This window comes from Cornus florida, unplaced genomic scaffold (assembly GCF_030987335.1).
Source record: "Cornus florida cultivar Cherokee Brave unplaced genomic scaffold, ASM3098733v1 CherokeeBrave_3.0.0_Hap2_Chr03, whole genome shotgun sequence".
Classification (NCBI taxonomy): Eukaryota; Viridiplantae; Streptophyta; class Magnoliopsida; order Cornales; family Cornaceae; genus Cornus; species Cornus florida.
This window is the reverse complement of record NW_026775573.1, coordinates 19,500,805-19,521,291: the sequence shown is the minus strand read 5'-3', so window position 1 is coordinate 19,521,291 and position 20,487 is coordinate 19,500,805. Positions and strand designations below refer to the sequence as shown.

At 42.4% G+C, this 20,487-nt stretch overlaps 1 long non-coding RNA gene across 1 annotated transcript; it reads left to right on the top strand.

The window, feature by feature from the left end:
- The first annotated feature begins 6,102 nt into the window (after window positions 1–6,102).
- On the top strand, window positions 6,103–18,350 carry LOC132299811 (uncharacterized). The gene is made up of 3 exons (XR_009480188.1): window positions 6,103–10,836; window positions 11,059–11,149; window positions 18,160–18,350. It is a non-coding gene; the product is annotated as an uncharacterized LOC132299811 (long non-coding RNA).
- The last annotated feature ends 2,137 nt before the right edge of the window (window positions 18,351–20,487 follow it).

The window sequence follows — 20,487 nt, the reverse complement described above, 5'->3', positions numbered from 1 at the left end:
AATGAACTATGTATCCTTGCGAAGCTTATATTTTGTTATGGAATGAATTTTACCAGATCATAATGTCAAATGTGAATTTTTTTATTTCAAAAGTTTGCACAGCTTACCTTTGTCATTTGACAACCTCTCTCAGAATGGAGGTGACCGCAGGGACTAAAGGAAGGGCAAAGCCATGACATCATTTTTTTTTTTTTTTGGAAATATGGAGTCCCTCAGCCCTTTTTAACCATTTTATTTTCAAAAGAACAGAGACGAGGCTTTAACAGCCCCTTACAGATATAAAGCCTTCAGAGAGACTGTCTTAACAAACTTAAACATAATATTTTTTTAACCATTTGGCATTGAAAGAACCCAGAATTTTGTTGCTGCCAATCCTTCCAATCTCGTAATATCCGCTATCATTTGCGGCTCTGATCTCAAAGGGGCCTTCTCATTTTGGAGTAAACTTGGGTGCTGTCAGGTTTCTCATCACGTGTACTGCTGACTTCAATACCAGATCCCCTTCCTGAAATGCTCGAGGTCGAACAGTGGCGTTGTATGCTCGAGCTATCCTATTTTGATAAACGGCGAGTCTGTTCCTCGTATGTTTATTTTGTTCTTGCAAGCCTTTAAGTTCACCGGTCCTAGAGTCGACTTGAACCTGGCTTCGCTCGGCCAGACTTCCAGAAGGGATCGTTATTTCAACCGGGAGGACGGCTTCGATGCCATAAACCAAAGAGAATGGTGTCGCGTTTGTGGCACCTCTAACAGTAGTTCGGTATGCCCAAAGCGCGAGAGGAAGCTGCTCCGCCCATTTGTCATGTTGCTCCTTCAATGTTCTACTTAGGATCCGTAATAGAGTCTTGTTGGTCGCTTCTGCTTGTCCGTTACCTTTGGGATAGTACGGTGTGGACTTCCGGTGGGTCACCTGGTACCTCCGCAGAAGTGCGCGGACTCTGCTGTTAACAAAGGGGGTCCCATTGTCAGACAAGATGACTTGAGGTATGCCGAAACGGCATATGATATTTTCCTTGATGAAATTCGCCACCACTTGCCCTGTCGCCACTGATAAGGCTACTGCCTCGACCCATTTAGTGAAAATTTCCGTTGCCACCAGTATCCATTTCATTTTCTTAGATTTTGGCGAGATTGGGCCTATTAAGTCCATGGCCCAAGTCTGAAATGGCCAGGGGGGCTACGTAGAATGCAACTCTACTGCCGGGGCGTGGATGCTGTGGCTATGAGTTTGACATTCTCGACACTTTTGGGCATGCCTCTTGCTGTCCATCTGCATTGTGGGCCAATAGTAACCCTCTGCAAAGCTTACACATCTCTTGGCCCTGCCATCGAAGCCTCGTCTCATCAATTCACTGTTGCATATGAAGAATCGCCTTACTTCCTTCCTTAACAGAACGGCCTCCTCGCGGTTCTGTGGAAGTAATCGCTTTTCAAGATATTCCACATATTTCTGTCTACAGTCCTCTTCAACACTGGCCACACATTGGGCTTCCTCGAGCAGTTCTTGGCATCTGGGACATGCTTTCTGTATAGACGCTGCATCTTTCACCATTGTCGGCCAGTAGTATCCCTGTCTTTGCACCCTCTGGTACAAGCTCAACGAATTATCGCCACACGTGCGCCCATGGATTTCATCTAATACTTGGCTAGCCTCCAGACTTCCAACACATCTCGCCAAAGTTCCGCCATGTGCTCTGAAGTACAACACCCCCAAGTACAATGTGAAATTTTTGAGTTCCAACAAATGAATTCCGCTCATGCTGCCTTTCAGCTGTGACTCGTGCGGAGTTCGCCAGTCCTCCTTGTTTTCTTACCCAGCGAATTCTGCATCGTATAGGCAGGACTCATTCTTCTTATGAATGCGGATATCTACCGATTCTCCCGCAATCTCAACTTTGGACGCCAATGTAGCCAAGGCATCCGGATGTCGATTGCTGTCCGGCGCGCATGAGTTATACAGAGTTCATCAAAATAACCACTGAGTTTCTGGATAATTGTTCTGTATGCCGTCAAAGCTGGCTCCTTGATAGCATAGGAACCGTCTAACTGTCTCACCACCAAGTTTGAGTCCCCTTGAACATGCAACCGCTTGACCTTAGCTTCCTGTGCTGCCAAAAGGCCTAGCACTAAGGCTTCATATTTCGCCGTATTATTGGAACATCCGAAGGTGAGCTCATATGAAAGATTTTGGGCTTTCCCCCCCTCGGGGGTCAACATCACTCCCGCTCCTCCTCCCTTAGAGGTTGACGACCCGTCAAATGACAATGTCCACATCATATTCTTATCCACGCAACAGACTGACTCAAACTCGTCATAAGGAAGGTCATCACACACTGGTTCAAAATTACCAGCAAGAAATTGAGCTACTAAATCTGCCATGGCCTGGCTTAGGATGGCATGGGGTGTGAGGCACTGTATATCAAACTCCGCCAACGCCAGGAGCCACCGCGCCACTCGCCCTGAAATAATTGGTCGCAAAAGCAAATACCGCAATGGGTCACACTTAGTGATGAGGTGGATAGTATGGGCAAGGAAGTAAGGACGAAATTTCTTGGCTGCAAACGCCAGAGATAAGCAGTGGCGCTATTGGAGAGTAGCGTGCCTCGGCACCTTGTATAACTCGGCTGATGTAATACACAGGGCGCTCGCGTCCTTCCCTTTCCAGGGCAAGGAGCGATCCGATGGAATGCTCAGTTAACGTGATATAGAGCTTGAGGGGGACTCCTAGTTGAGGAACTATCATTGTGACTGGCGGGGACAACAATCTCTTGAGTCGGTCAAACGCTTGCTGGTGCTCCTCATTCCATCTGAATTCAGGCCTTCCCCTCATCAGACCACCAAAGACATGTGTAACCTCGACCAGAGCCGGTATGAACCGCCGTAGGTATGAAGTCCGTCCTATTAGACTCTTTAGCTGTTTGAGAGAGCGCAAAGGGGGCATTTCCAAGATGGCCAGAACCTTGCCTTGCTCGACATCAATGCCTTGCCGATGCACTATAAAACCCAAGAATCACCCAGCCTCCACTTCGAAGGCGCATTTCAACGGATTCATCCTCAACTTATACCTTCAACACCTTTCGGAGAGGCTTCTTAAGTCAGTTAAGTGCTCACCTCTAGCTCGCGACTTTACCACCAGATCGTCCACATAATCCTCTATTTGTTTATGCAGCATATCATGGAAAATAGCCGTCATGGCCCGCTGGTAGGTAGCCCCAGCATTCTTCAAACCGAAGGGCATGACTGTGAAATGGAAGTTTCCCATGGGAGTGCGAAATGCCGTCTTCTCTGCATCGCATTGCGCCATTCTTATTTGATTGTATTCGCTGTACCCGTCCATGAACGAGAACATCTTATGTCCCGAGGTCGAGTCGATCAAATTATCAATCATGGGTAGCGGAAAGTCATCTTCTGGGCAAGCCTTATTCAAGTCCCTGAAATCAACACAAACCCTGATCTTCCCATTTTTCTTCTTTACCGGGACGATGTTGGCCAACCATGTAGGATGCTGGATAGGCTTGATGAAACCAGCCTGCAACAACTTTTGTACTTCCTCTTTGATTTGCAATTCGAGCTTCGGACGAAAGCTCCTTTGCGCCTGCTTGATCGGGCGAGCATCCGGTCACACATTGAGGTGATGAGTCACTACCTTGGGATTTAATCCAGGAATCTCTTCATACGTCCAGGCAAAAACATCTTCGAATTCCTTTAGTAAATCTATCAATGCCGCTCTTACATTACCTTCCAACCTTTTACACACATAGACCACTCGAGGGCCACCACACATAGACCACTCGAGGGCGGCCACCATTGGCTAGATCTACCTCTTCCATTTCCTCTTGATTGAGCCGAACCGTCTTAGCTGGTTCCACTTTTACTTCCTCCTCGTCGTTTGGTAACTCCGCTTGACATGACTCTACTCGGGGGCGCGGTCTCGCCCGAGGTCATGCCCCCCAACACCGTTATAAGCTGTAGATAATCCTTCCATCAGACAGACGTACCCTTTTGCAAACAGCCGGTTTCTTCTGATTGGTAGTCGTTACTGGCATTTTTTTCTTCCCTTCTTGTTCTATCTCTTCCCACTTTGGCAAAGATATAGCTGTCAGCGGCTGAGGTTCTTCAGCATCCTCTAGTTCATTAAAGAATCCAGCTTCCACCATATGAGACTCTTTTTTGGTAAAAGGTCGATCGGAGCAACGGACCGTAACCTGCTTCCCATTCCAGAACCCTTTCATGCATTGATGGTACGAAGAAGGGACAATCCCAAATTTATGCATCCAACCTCGACCCATGAGCAAATGGTAGGAGGTATCTGAATCAATGACATGAAACTTAACTGATCCTTTGAACTTTTCAATGACCAACTCAGTCGTCACGTGCCCCTCAGTCCTCCGGATATCGCTTCCAAATCCAGCAATCTCAGTCGGCCTTCGAATAAGTTTCTCGTCCGGGAGCCCACTTTGACGAAAGACTTCCAAAGGTATGATATTAAGAGACGAGCCGTTGTCCAGAAACGCCCGTTTGAGCTCAACTCCGTTAAGCAAGGCCGTAACATACAATGGCCTATTGTGCGGTGTAGGGATGCATTTATCCTCCTCGGTAAAGACTATGACCGATCGAGGTGACCTTTGTGGGATCGGGAGTGGTGTGATTGACGCAACTTTTTTAATGCCTTCCTTCGCTGCTAGCCACAGAAACTTGGCTATCTCCTTCTGAGCGAGAGGAGAAAAATCCATCTTCTGGAAAATGCTTTTAACGGGGGCCATTTCCAACAGGCGAAATGCATTGAGGTCATCTCCCTTGACCAGCGCGACCTGGGCAGAACCATCCTCGGCCTCTTCCCTATCGACTACTTCGCTAGTCACCATCATTGCAACACCTCGATCATGCATAGGGAAAGGTTCCTCCCTCACATCCCCGGGAGGGAGAATAAGCTCGCCATTGGCGATCCGTCTGTGAAAAATATTCCGCAAAGCCTAGCAATCATAGGTGGGATGACGGGTATGTCGGTGATACAGACAGTACTTAGGATTGGCCATTTCTTCTGGAGCGGGCTCGCGGGCAGCCTCGGGCAGTCTGATGTCCCCATGTTGTATCCATTTCTTAAGGATGGTTTTTACTTCTTCTGGAGTGCATGGGAATGGGGGAGGCACTTCATCCGGATTCTTTGTTCGAGGAGTGCGGGCTGGCCTCGTGTTCTTCTTATTGGGAGACGCGTCTGCGGCTGAAACTTGGGGTTTACGCCTGCCCCGGTATTCTTCTTGCAGGCCCCTGCGCACAAATGGCGAGATTACTAGCCAAATTCCGAGATGCCTTTATCAAATCGGCGAAGGTAAGGAGCTTCAAGTTGATAAGATGGATTCGGTAGGACCCCTGCATGCCTTGTATGCAAATCTTGGCTAACGCCTCTTCTTTATGCGTTTCATAGCATTCCATAGCCCGATCGTGGAATCTATGTACATATGTAAGCAAGTCCTCTATAAGGCCCTGAACTTCCTTGGTCAAAGATAAAGTAGTCACCTTTTCTTCCGCCTGAAAAAACTTGGTGTGAAGTAACGTAGCAAGCTGACTCCAGGTAGTGAGCAACCCCGATTCCAGATTTGAGTACCATTTGTAAGCTCTTTCTGTGAGAGTCTTGGCGAACTTCCTGAGCCGCATAGTATGGTCGTTTCCAAAAGGTCCCAAGGCTTCTATAAATCGTACCACATGTTCGCGCGGATTGCCCTTTCTTCCATCGAACTTACTGAATTTGGGGGTTACGTACCCCGGAGGATACGGGAGGAGCACGACAGACTGCGCATAAGGTGGCTTGGGGGCAAACTCTTGAGTCAGAACGTTCTTTTTGTTTCGCAACAGCGTTTGCAAGTCCGCCATGGTCACATAAGGCGATTGTTGAGCCAAGTCCTGCTGGCATCCAAATTCCTTTGAGCTCCTATCTCTGCGGATTACCCCCCTTCGACTGGCATTCGACGTGTTCAGCCTTGCTGGTGTCGTGAGTGGGGTGTTGAAAAGAGTTCGACGAGCGCGCGGTGGCGTGTTTTGTGGCCGTCTCCGTCGACCAGTAGAATATCTCCCCTCGGCTGATGATGGTGGCATATGTCACACGGGACTATCTGGGGTCACCTGTCCCTCAGTGAGTCCGTCGCAGAAATCACCGCTTGGTCTGCACCTCGTCGACGTACTCCTCTGTCAACAATCTCCCGAAGCAAGCTCACAACCTCTTTCTGAGTGCCCTCAAGCTGATCCATTCTGTACGACAACGCGTTATGGGCCTCGACCAAGGCGTCAGGATAGATGATTCTGGTTCCGGGAAAGTACGACTCCGGCATGCTCACGGATCCCTCGTAGCCCTCACCAAGGGCGGGACTAGACTGAGAGGGAGGACTGATCTCTTACAAGCTTGACATCTGTGGAGCGCCCCCTCCCACTGTGGTCGACAAAATGTTGAAGGTAGTTCTTAGTAGGATAAGGAGATCGTTTCACGTAAGCCAGGAGATCTGAGATCAGTATCCAAGTGGAGATCCAAGCAACACAAGGGACTCTTTGATAGTGAAGATTAAGAAAGGGAAGGCCGACCTCGGTACCCAATGAACTCGAGCTCAACTGTGCAAAGTTATAAGAGTGGTAGTTACCTGCCTTAAAGGCTGATTAACGCTCCTATTTATAGTGCTTACTTCCTCGGATAATATCCCTCATTTGGGTGAGCCCGACTTTACCCAAGGGTCTGAGGGTCTCCCCTCCAGACAGATGGGACGTTGACGGATGGATGGCGGTGCTTTGCCCCCCGGTCCGAAGGGGTAATGGCGCTCCTTAATTATTACAGATCTTGTCAAATGTCTTTCGTAATTAATGCCCTCTCATAGCTCGAACTCGAGTACCGAATGTCCTTTCCCCCTTGCATTGGCCCCGGACCGAGGCGGTGCCTTGGATCTCAGCCACTTGTCCACATACCCTCAGATTCCCGAACCCAGTATAGGAGTGAGCCTTTTCCGAGGTTCTGCCTTCTCAACCTCACGAGGCCACATCCCGACTCTACATCTCGCGGTCTCTCTATCCATAAAGAGGAGTTCACAAAGTAGGGAGCTCGAGGTCACTCCAGCGGGGAGTGACCTCGGAAGGGCAGGAAACCTCGAGGTCGCTTCAGCAGGGGGCGACCTCGGAAGAACGGGAAACCTCGAGGTCGCTCCAGCAGGGGGCGGCCTCGGAAGAACGGGAAACCTCGAGGTCGCTCCAGCAGGGGGCGGCCTCAAAAGAACGGGAAACTTCGAGGTCGCTCCAGCAGGGGGTGGCCTCGGAAGAACGGGAAACTTCGAGGTCACTCCAGCAGGGGGCGACCTCGGAAGAATAGGAAGGATGGGCCCATCCGACTGGAGCGGGGCGCATCCTTAGGAGAGGAAGGGTAGTGACCCCCTCCTCGTTCAGCAAGTCCAGTTGCGGGACAAGTAGCTCGAGGATACTTGGTCCCTTTAGGGGTGGGGGCATGCCAAATAAGTATTGGCCAGGTGTGCCTATTTTCAGAGGTGGCGCCACTTGGACAGCTAGCATGGTGCGATCGTCAACAATGTGTAATTTCTGAAACTTGTTATTATAAATAGAATGTGGTGGAAGGATGAAAGAATTCTTTCATTCCTTTTCTCTTTCTGTAATGTTTCCATTTTTCTTTTTCTGAAAATTTTGTTATTGCAAGGGCATCTTAGTCTTTTCATGTTTTGCATGCCGGACACCATGGGGTGCGCCTGGTGTGTCGGAGAGTTGTTTGGAGCATTCCATTGAGTTTAGGACTCTTGGAAATGCAATGTTGGTCATTTTTGCATTTTTTCAATTTTCGGACCGGACGGACCCGTGTGGGACCCGCTACCGGTATTGTTGTGTACGGGGATTTTAGTTGGGTTCGTTTGTATCTCATTTATTTTATTTTATATGTTTTATGTGGTATTTTATATGGTTATGTACATATTTAATTGTGTGGTGCAAAATAAGAATTTAAAAATAAAGTTAAAAAGGAAAAGAATTTGGGAAGTGGTGGGACCCACCACCGGCGGCCAAGAGACCACAATATGGTCTCATTCTCTCTCCCTTCTCACAGGTTCTCTCTCTCTCTCTCAATTTCACTTCATTTTCTTTTTTCTTTGAAGTTTTGATTTCTCCCTCAATACTTGGAATTTTTGGAAACTGTTGGCGGCAATTCGAAGAGCACGGCAAGATCTTCACTTCCATATAAGCAATTTTAGTTTTAGTGCACTCTAGGGATTCCAATTTTGAGACCCATTTTGGGGTTTTTTCATCCTTCTTGAGGTAGGGGTCTCTAATTCATGTTTTTCTTGTGCCTTTGTGAATTAATTTCTTGTTAATTGTTTTTAACGTGTTTAGTTGGTGTTAATTTCCCCTAAAATGATTTAATTGTGGTGTATAAAGTTCATGATTATATGTATTAGTTGATTTGTATGAAAAGCATGTCTGAGTGTTGATTTTTTTTGCCTATTGTGTTGTTAGCTTGCTGGAAATGATGTATGGAAGTATGTGTAATTTTCTTAGAATTTCTTGTAAAGCATGCTTAATTGTGTTGTATGAAAATCCCTTATTATCTTAGCATTGAAAGTATGAGTCATGTATGCAATTGCATTGGGTATGAATGAGGGGAAATGATTTGAAATAAAAGAAAAAGAGATTTTTGGGAAGAATTTTGATAAAATGGTTTTAAGAAAACCCGGTCGCCGCGGAGTTACCAAAGGGCCGTGGTATTAATATAACCTAGAGGGAATTAGGGAAATCACCCTAGCGTGGTTGAGCTAGCTGGTCCTAAATAACACCACGGGAGTACCAAGGGTCAATGATAGTGGCCAATCCTTCTCTCGTGTCGCTGCGGAGTCACCAAAGGACAGACTATATTAACAGTTTGAAAAGTGATGGATTTGGATTTTGAAAATGGAGAGCAACATACACGGCATTGCATCTCATGGCACGACATTGTTTACTTTGAATTTGGAATTGATGTTGTATTCTTTCCCGGCATAACATGACCCCTATCCTCTATTCTTATTCATTATTTGGATTCGCGGGGCCACAAGAGGTGTGTCTTAGGCACCACCTACTGAGCAATTTGCTCACCCCCTTATATTTAACGTTTTTCAGGTCATGGAAAGGAGATGGCGAATGATAATCCTCCACATGTTTGAAGAGGACTTGGAGTTCATTTCTTTTGCTATCTTTTGTAATTAGGCCATTCTTTTGTAAAAGCCTTATTGTAGAAATGCAATTAAGTTAGCTGCCTTGGCCTTGTAATTTACCTATGAACTTGACTCTAATTTGTCGGATATTTGAACAAGAATGTAAAAACAATGTATCATATATATATATTTGAATGGTTGATGGAGTTGCCTTGTATATAAAATGTTAAGGATCATGACCATGATATGTAGTTTACCACTTGGGGAGTTTTTAGAACAAGTTTGAAGCAGGTTTGCAAAGTTTTCTATAGACTATTTTTCATTTTCAGGATTTTCAGCATTTCCAGTAGCTGGGGTAGCGCGCAGAGCCATTTCGGTCAACCGAAATGCCTGCTTCGGTCGACCGGTTCGTTCAGAGATTTCAGTAGTTGTTGAAGTCCCATTTCGGTCGATTGGTTCAAGGGAGTTGCTTCGGCCGACCGAAGCCCTATTTCGGTCAATCAAAGTGCATCTGTCCTGTACATTTTGTTCTCCTCTCCAATGTAATTAATCCTAAACCTTGGAGATTTGTTTTGAGCCGTTGTGAAAGCCTAGTGATGATCTTAAAGGTGATGTTTTGACATTAGAAATGACGGGTTTGACATAGATGACCTCGGGTTCGAGTAAGGACCTAGCTAACGGTTCGGACCTCCGGGTTCGGGTCATTACACTTTCCCCATCTCTCTTTCTTTTTCTCTCATCCGCTTTCTTCTTCTTCTTTATCACTTACTCTTGATTTGATTATATCTTAAAGTCAACATGGTATTAGAGCATGGTTTGTAAAGCTCTAGGTGTGTAGTTGAAACCCTAGGGCAAGTTTGTGTAAACCCTAGTGGGTGTGAAGGGTTTTGAAGAGATTCCAAGATGGGGTTTGTTTGCAAGGAAGTAGTGTTAATCACAGGACGTACCGCGGATCCAACTCTGAAATTGACAACTTTGCACAAGTTTTTAAGCCCAGTCCATATACAAAGAATAGACTCTGAATAGTGAACTTCAACCACATCTTTCTGGGATCTTAATTTAATCTCTTCTAGTAGAAACTGAAAAGTAGAAAGTTGCGAGCTTTTGTTGATCCTAGAGAGATGTTGCAGTGTATATTTCTTCTATCAGATTCTGGGTAAGTTACAATTTTTTTTAGCACTCTTTTATCTTCATTTCTTCGTACTTATAATTATTTGAACCATAAACATCTTCGTTTCCCAAATTCACTACCTTGATCTGTCTGTATATCTTATCCATGTTATAAATATCGAATTGTTTATTGTTTTGCCGAATTTTGCATAGTGAGGTATTGGGTTGCCGAGAAGTCGATGGAAAATAAAAGAGAACTTTAGAATTTTACAATTACCATTCATACCAGTGCCTTTATGTATAAGATTCTGATAGAATTGGAATCAAACTGATATTTACTATTTTTAGTCATCTGAATTGGGGAAAAAGAATGAAGATATGTTTTCATATGATATACTTACTGTGATTCCAATCATTGGTTTTTAAAATGAGGGGAAAAAAAAAAAAATTTGTTTGTGATTTGTATATGTATTTACAGGGAGGTAATGCTAACAGGCACCGGGTTGAGTGGGCCATTTGTGTTTGATTTTGGGAGCAAGCAATCTCTCAGGGTGATCCCTTCAAGGTACCTATAAAAATAATAATAAAATTAATATGTAGTTAACTTTAACATTTTACTGAACATTTGGGTCTCATTTCATTTCAATTTTGAGGGACTCAAGTGCCAAGTGCATTATTATTATTTTCCTTAGGTAAGTGCAAAGTGCATCAAGTTCATCAAACTGCTGTATGTATTTTGTCTGCTTATCACTCATGTCATTTTAACTTCTCTGCTGTTAATTAATAGGTTGCACCTGTAATTGCTTCACCGACACATTACCTTTTCCAAGTTGTTCGCATGCACCCAGGTTGAAATGCCGCCTTTAATGGGAATTGAGGTGAGTTGTTGCATTCTGTTCTAAAAATTTCCTTTTCAGAACGGTGATTGTTTCCCGACTTGATTAATGAGAGCTGCATTTCTTGAAAATCTTGCAATTGTAAGAACTTGAACTTGGTCTCATCTTGATGAGATTGGTGCTTTTTCCTTCTTCTTTTTTATTTTATTTATTTTTTTATTTTTATTTTTTGTCCCTTATTCAGAGTTATTAATCTAATATCATTGCTGGGCTCAGCACTAGGTTTCATGTGCAGTTAGGTTCAATTTCACACGAGACTTTGATTTGATAAGTGGATCCTGCTTAATTGCATGCTACTGGGGCCATGTTGCATTTATTTAGGCTGTAATTGGTTAAATAGGACTACTGGTGAACTGAACCAAATAAAGTATCAGATAAATAAAGATAGAACACCAAATTTCATACTGTTCAAACTCGGATCAAGCTCGAGCTCGAGCAGAGCTTGGATTCCCAATGTTTCACATAACATGAGCTCAACTCAACTTAAAAGTTAAAACTCATTTACACAAAACATTAGTTGCAAGGCCGCTCTCAAGCACGCTCGGTCTTGAACTTGAATTCCCCCCGCCCAAAAAAGAAATAAAAAAACAGCTCACAACCTTTGCCCATTTTTCTTTTTTTGCATCATCTGTTCCCGCACTTCTTTCCTCTTCCTTCCTCCAATACTTTGTCCTTTTCATTTCCCAAGAAACTTTGTACACATAATTATAAGTAATTATATTTATCATTCCCAAGAAAAAATCAAATTATTCCATATTCTTCTGGTATTAATGCTTGAAAAAGCCTTGTGGAAAAGGTGAAATATGAGAACTTGACATGTTTATCATAATTCTCATAACCGAACCGAGCTTAATCGAACCACATTTGGTCTTGTTCGAGCTTAGTTCATTTATTGAAGGAGTTTGAGACATTGGCTCGAGCCCAGTTTCTTACATATATATATATAGGTTGTAATTGTTCTGTAGCTCGGTTACTCATTGCTCTTATGAGAAGTACTTGTGAGTTCGATCCCTTTTTGAACTAATTTTCTTTTTTCTTTTTTCTTTTTGCAGCAAATACAATTCAGAATTAATTTACTTGCTTATTTAGTCTACACACACCATATATGGAAGAAAAATATCCCATTGAATAAATTAACATGGATAGAAAACTGGGTTATGTTTTGTTGTTGCTGTTGCAAGGTAGGAATCAACCTGCATTGCATAAAAGTGAGTGTCTTCACCCTGGTTTCTCTTTCATTAGAATTCTAGTTCATTGTGTCCATAAAAGATTCATATGTTGATCTCTAGCCCTCTTTTAACCTTCAATCCCACATTTGGATATGTACTTAACCAAACATTTCTCAGTACAATTGACTGTCAAAGTCGATGTTGAGCTTGACCATACGAGTCTTACTACAGGTCCATCAGTGGCCGTAGATCTGAAGATAGATTGTAGTTCTCACAATATGAGTATCAGAGTATGGTTTTCAACTAGTTGCAGCCACCTTGCTTATTTGTCAAGTGAGTTGCCCATGAATGCAAATACTATGTCCTCAAAAAGAGCAAATCTTCAGTCCGGGAGAAGCAAAGGAAATAATACGAACATATATATGCAGGTAAGGCTACGTACATATCTAACCCCTCCCCATACCCCCACAGTGGGGGCAGCCTCTTGCATAGCAAGCCCTAGCATGTAAATATTTTTCAACTAGTGAAAGGCAAAGGCAGGGTTGTTTTTTAGCATCCACCCACAGTCAAAAGCAACCACCAATCATTGTTATCGCAAAGTTCTTTACTACTCGGAGATCCCACTCACCTTGAACTATATCTTCTACCATTTAATCTCTTATCGCAATTCTTCAACCTCAGACAGCTACCTTTCGACACCTATGTACCCTGATGCATAATCTTATGCTTGCTGAGTCAACTGAACTGTCCAGGGCGCTCCTCAAACTCGATGCACGACAATGGTCTGACCTCAGGGGTTGCGACACGGTCTAACATGGGATTTAAAGGTTCTATGACAATTGAAATGGGGGATTTGTCCAGTTGAATTTTTTTAGTCAGGTTGTTATCTTGGCCAATCTTAGGGAGAGCATTATAACAAGTTTTTTAAATTTATTTGGTAATAATAATTTTTAATAGGGTAAAGTGCAAAAAAAACCCCTTCAATTATTGGCCATGTGCAATTAACCCCCCTGAACTACAATTTGCCTCCTTAAACTATTGAATTTGGTGCAATTAACCCCCAATGTGACATCTCTGGCCAATTGGTGTAAACGGAAATAGTAAAAGACAATTTTACCCCTTACATAAAACTACGTCGTTTTAGTAAAAGACAGAGCATTCTCGCGAAGTGTTTCACACGTGTATGACGAGTTACAGAGCTTCAGATCGTGGCTTCGATGGATGTGTGTGGATCAATCCAATCGGCCCATCTCTGTCGCCTTGGACCTCCAGACCAACCAAATCCGACCCTACCGACACGTGGTGCTCTTTCGTTCAGTTCTTCCCCGACGGCACCCTCCTACAGACCGGCGACAACCTCGACGGCGTCCAAAATTTTTGTAAATTCATGCCTTTTGAATCCACGGCGCTATGCGACTGGATTGAACTTCAAGATGTCGAATAAGCCGAGGATCTAGTTGTCGCCAAAAGAGAAAAAGAAAGGCGACGATGATGCAGCGGTGAAACCTAATTCTGCTGTAGTCGACGGCGACGGCGGGCGCCAGAGATTTACGGCGGAGGATGGTGAAGAGGTTCTTGGATTTGTTAGCAGGGTTGGTGTGTTGGGTATTGTGCGGTAATTCTGCTGCAGATCTTCTCGGCCTCATATGCCAACCTTGTGGGTAAGATTCCTGACTTCACTGGGTGTCCATTCTTGTACAAAATCGAACTGGAAGGAAACAATTTGAGTGGTAGCATTCCTTGGAACATTGATCACTGTGAGAAGCTCATTTCCATGAATTTTCATCGAAATTTGCTCACCGGAATCATTCCGTGGCAGATATTGACCCTTTCGTCGATCAACGACATTGATCTCTCCTACAATTCCTTGTCGGGGATAATCCCTTCCAATTTTGATAATTGTACTACTTTGGAAATCTTCAATGTGTTGTTCAATTAGCTAACCGGGACCGTACCGTTTTCCGGAACAGTATTTCGGAACCTTAACCACTGCCCCAATCTCTCTCTCTCTCTCTCTTAATACAACCAGTGCAATATCTTTTTCTCTCTCCTTTGTTCCAAATCCACATCAATTGCAGATTCTTTCTCTCTTTCCTCTATTATCAAATCCCTAATTAATGACAATAAACCCCAATACTCTATCATCCTATATAGATGAGGTGGATGAGGGTGGGCATGATTTCTCTCTCTTCTGTCAATGTTTTAGAGCAACAATAAAACAAATAATTCCTTAGATTTCAGTAGATATTAGATGACAATCGTGATGGTAACATCGTCGTCCAAAAAATTGAAAGATGTTCTTGAAACACCGTCAATTGAGCCTATCCCTACTGCTGTCAAGCACCGGGAAGGAATGGAGGCTGATTTGGGCAAAGCTGTCCAATTACAGGGCATTGACGTTTTGGGCAGCAAGAATATGAGATCTTGTAATTGTTGTTGGAATCGGAATGGTGGAAACGGTTGATGTCGTCTAAGGAATGAATTTTTTTAATTCAATGATTTCCATATGAACTGCATCTTCCGGACCAGTAACGCTGTCAAGATCAAGACAACGACTTGGGTCCCCAAATTGGAACTCGCCCATTCGCTCCAGACTCACCACGGCGCAGACAACCGGGCTTAGCTCGACGCGTTTCAGGAGGACGACAACAAGGGAGATACCATAATTTCATTCACGAAGGACCTACTTAGAGTCGCTGGGCAAAGCCGCCGTCGAAGGTGTAGTTGTGGGGACGGACCGGACGGTGGTGATGGTAACATTTGTTTTATTGACAATGAACAGTGTGTATTTAGCATAAGGACGTGTTTGGGTGTTTTAAGTGGTTTTGGGTGTAAAGGTTAAGGGTTGTATGGTCATTTAAAGAAATTTGGATTGTCACATGACCTATCATGTGCGCCTTCACGATCAAATTCAACCGGCTTATCATCGGACGGAGTTAATTGCACCAAATTGGTTAGTTCAGGGGGGTTATATGTCAAATTAGTAGATCAGGGGAGTTTTCTGCAAAATAGCCAATAGTTGAAAGGGGTTTTTGCATTTTACCCTTTTTAATACGCTTCAATTGCTAATTTTATAATAATATCTTCTAATAGAGTGTAACTATCTTTATAAAAAATATATATAAAAGAACGAAATTGCCTAACGAAAAAGAATTATTTAAAATTTATAACCTACAATTTTAGAAGGAACTAAAATTAATGACTATTAAATGTTACTAATACCAAACACATCTAAACATTAATTTTTAAAAATATAAACAATGTGCAAAAACACACTCACAGTAGTTTAGTGTATATAAGTTCCTAACTTCTCAAAATATATGCAAATTGTCTTCTAAAATGTGTCCATTGTCCATTTTGACCAATTATTTTTTTATAAAATTCAAAAAATACCCTTGATAATCTCTCTCCCCGCTTTCTCATTGTTTTTTATTATTTAGGGATAATTACACTGACCTCCCCTGAGGTTTCGTCATCATACAGTGACCTCCCCTCTTGTTTGTCAAATAGCATTGACCTCCCCTATCAGAGCTTCGGGACAGATGGCGTTAATTGTTATATTGAAATTACTTTTTTGCCTCCATTTTTTTTCTATACTGTATTTTATTACAAACTCAATGGAGTATGAAAAGACAAAAAAAGTCCAAAACTTATCCTTCAACCTACATGAACACAAGCTACTGCATGTAACATTCAACACAAGCAATCAAACAAACAAGCAACATAAGCAATCAAACAATTCAAGTAGTTCTCGATCAGCGCGGACGAGGATTTGGGCGGGCTTTCTGCTGCGGCTTCATATGTGTGTGTGTGTGTGTGTGTGTGTGTGTGTGTGTGTGTGTGTGTGTGTGTGTAGCTTTGTATTTTAATCGTTGAATTACGGTTTAGTTAAAGCTCACTGGAATCAATGGAGTTCCAATTATGTTGGGTGCTTGCCGGAATCAATGAAAGCTGGTGCTGGCGGCTGTGGCATTGGAGGACCTAATTGCGAGGAGCTGGTTATTGGGTACGCTAATGACAACTGCGATGGAGGGAAGGTGACAACCTTTTTATATATATCAACCCTGCTCACATTCTTATCATTTATCACCACATCAAACACTCTCTGCCCTGGTTTGGTCATACTCAAATCGATCTCCGCAAAATTAAACCACACCAAGTAGTCCAATTTTGCATCCACAGTCATTTCATACTCCAAAGTGTTGTTCCCGGTCACTGTCGACGCCGTCTGATACAATTTCATCGGAAAATAATTAGGGCTTTGATTGGTATTGACAACGTTCTTGATCGCCGACACGGCCTTGACTCCAATCGAATCCTGCGACCGGAATTCAATGTCGGACTGCCATTATCAGCCGAACACGTCGGTGTCATTGCTGAAACTCGGCCCCCACTGGTTTGAACCACTGGTCAACTGCCCGTAATTCACCAAAATCGAGCTGTACCTGATCGTGATAGAATCGTACGACGCCGGATCGATCTTGTGACGTCTCCGATTTTCACCATTTTTAATTTTTCTGAAATTTTGTCTACGCAAGGGCATTTTCGTCTTTTCGCGTTATGTGTACGGGATTGTGGTTGGGTCCATTTGCATTGTGTACATTTTAAATTATGTGGATTTAGTAGTATTTGCATGTGGTGCACTTGTGTGTGGTGTATGAATTGAAGAAAAAGTAAAAGAGAAAATAAACGAAAATTGAGGCGGGACTCACCACTACCTCAAATGTGGTATTGAGACTATATTTTTGCTCTCTCATTTTTGCATTCTTCCGTAAGTTCTATCCCTCCCTCTTGTTCCTAGCTTTTCTTTTCATTTTTGGCTTCAAATCTTTGAATCTTCATAACTTCTTCACTTCTTGGTGAAATTGAGAGCCGTTTGAGGCAAAACGTCGAGCACATCGAGCTCTGCGCATCCATACCTGAAATTCCAGATTTGGTGCCCTCCTTGGAGTTCGAATTTGAGGACCCATTTCAAGGGTTTTGTCCATTTTCGAGGTAGGGGCCCTTAATCCACTTCCTTCTTGTTCCATTGTGAGTTATATCTCCTTTGTGTGATAAACATGCTTAATTTGAGAGTTAATTGTTTCAATGTTGTGTAATTGATGTCTAGAGAAATTCATGATTTTGATTATGATTTGTTCTATGTGAAAAGCATGTTGTGGTGATAGTTTTGTTGTGTTTAATGTGTTGATGACTCAATTGACGATGTTAAATATGATATATGCTTAGTTGTGAAGTAATTATGAAATGTAAAACTTTTACATACCATAATATTGTAAGCTTGAGACACATATACATGTACATGTCATTGGGTTGCATGAAATGGGAGAAATCAGTTTTTGAAATGAAAACGGGAATTTTGGGGAGAAGAGTTTTTGTGAAATGGTTTTCATAAACCTGGTCGCTGCGGGGTTACCAACGGGCCGGAGGTTAATATAGCCTAGAGGAGACTAGGGAGTCGCCCTAGCGTGGTTGAGCTAGCTGGGCCCCATAATGACGCCGCGGGGTTACCAAGGGTCAGGGACACTAGCCAATCCTCCTCTCGTGTCGCGGCGGGGTTACCAAAGGGCGGGCTGTATTAACAGTTGGAAAGTATGGTTTTGAGAAATGAAAAATGGGGAGTGACATTATCATGCATTGCATTTCATTGCATTGCATTGTTTACACTTGGAATTGACATTGAAGTTGTTTTAACCTTACATTGCATGATCCCCATTTCCCATTGGCCTATGCTTTGATTGGATTCACATGGACACAAGATGTGTGTCTTAAGTGTCGCCTACTGAGCATATCGCTCACCCCACTATATATTATTTTTTTCAGGTCTTGGAAAAGAATCGGCGGATGCCAATCCACCTCAAAATTGAAAGTTGTTAGAAGATGATTTTTGCTATTTTGTATTTGGCCATTTCATGTATAATTATAATTTTTGGAGAATGTAAATAAGTTTGCAATGTTGGCCATTGGATGATGTAATTAAGTTTTATTCAATCATAAGCCTTTTGTGTATTTAAATAACGTGTGGTGATTCATGTTATTGATGGTTGTTGTATTTTTATTTGATGTTAAAATGTAATTAACTTTTAATTATACTAAATCCTCTAGTGTATTTTAGTGACGTGTGGTAAATTACGATGCACGTAAGTGTAGTGACGTGGGTTGTTGAACGATCAAAAGTTGGTGTATAGGGGTTACATAGGACAGTGGAAAATGGGAGTGAAGATTTTCTAGAACCGGTTGACGTACAGTTTCCCAAACCAGTCGACCGGTATCTTCACAGTGTATGTTTGAGTAGTTGACGTCCCAAACCAGTCGACGTATGGCATCCCATACGTTGACCGGTATCCTGACCCCAAACCAGTCGACTATCTCAACAGTGAGTTTTTCCACCATTGATCATCCAAACCAGTCGACGTATGGTATGGAGTTTTTCCACTGTTGATCATCTAAACCAGTCGACGTATGGTATGGATACGTCGACCGGTTTATGTCACTTAAGTGGTATGTATTTAATTTTTTAAAATTACACTTGGCACCTAATTAATGTTGCATGTAATTATTTTTAGGACCCAAATAAGTGCAATAATTATGCTTTGACCACCGAAAAGACTACATTGCCCCCAAAACTCATTTTATTTGTTACGTGATACACGTAAATGACTATGACGTCCTTTTGGTTTTAATTTATTGAAATATGGCAAATTACCATCTTGCCCTTTTTGGATCTCAATATTTAAATTTAACGTGAAATGACCGTATTACCCTCGAATGTTTTTGGGTTGGGTAAGGACCCGTATAATGATTCGGATCCATGAGGAGCTGGGTCGTTACAGATCTGAAGCAGCTCCAACGATATGCCGTAGAAGCCGACCTCGGCCTCGCTGTCGGAGACGAACGCGAACAGATCAGAGTACGCGCCGTTGCGGCTGATCTCCTCCTGCCACGGTGAGCGCCAGTTGAAGACTAAGGTTCCTTCGACGGAGAGGTCGAAACTCAGCGAGTGGGACTTACCGTTGTCGTTGTCGTAAACGGTGAATGTGCGTATATAGTAGCGGCCGTTGGGGACGGAGACTGTGTAATAGTTCTTCTTAATTAGAAGTAGGTTTCATGTACATGCTTCTCCGGTGATAGCCCGGCCAGCAGCTTCTGCAAGAACCCATCTCCGGCTAGCCAGATTTCGTGGATGCAGTTTAGATCCACGGGGTGTTCTAGGTTTGTTGATACGAGGGCACCATTGTCCTTTTGAGTTTATAAGTTAAGGATAGTATTGTAAATTTATAGTGATTATTGAGATTAAAAATGTCATTTCAGCATTAGAAGGGTAAAATTGTCTTTGTACTGATTTTTTTCTGACTGACATGAGCATAAACAGTTAGTTGTTTAACGCAGGGGAGGTCCGTGTTATCAGTATATAAACTTCGAAGGAGGTCAATATTATTTAGCAAACAAGAGAGGAGGTTAATGTATAATGACAAAATTTTAGGGGAGATCAGTTTAATTACCCCTTAATATTTTTAGACTTAAAATAACAATGTTTGTAACATTGATGTCCCCTTTAAATGTGTATGATTTTCAATTTCTAAGTTATTTCATATTTATAATCGTGCTCATTTCATTTCAACTTGCATTCCCTTCAATTTCTGCATACTGAATGTAACTTTAGAGGAAATTGCTTTGTTTAAATTTAATACAAACTTGTAATTCTTTATTTAATGAAAAAAAAAAAAAAAAAAACACTCACACGCACACATCAAATGTAAAACTCTTTTATGTTGTGTTTTTGTAAATAGAGAAAAACTCTTGCACTTTTATAATAGTACATGGATAACAGTCATACACGCATCAAATGTAAACCTTTTTATGACATGTTTTTTTTAATAACACATAGATAACACTGACCCACACATCAATTGTAACTCTTTATGACATGTTTTTGAAAAAGAGTAAAACTCTTACTCTTTTTTTTTTTTTTTTTCACGTCAAATGTAAACTCTTAAATTTTTTTTTTTTTTTTGTTATACATAGAGAAAAACTCTTATACTTTTATAATAACTAGTAAATTTCACGTGCATTGCACGTAGTGAAATAATCATTGAAAAATATAGTATAGATTTCAATAATAGTATATTTAATTTTTTTTTTTTAATATCT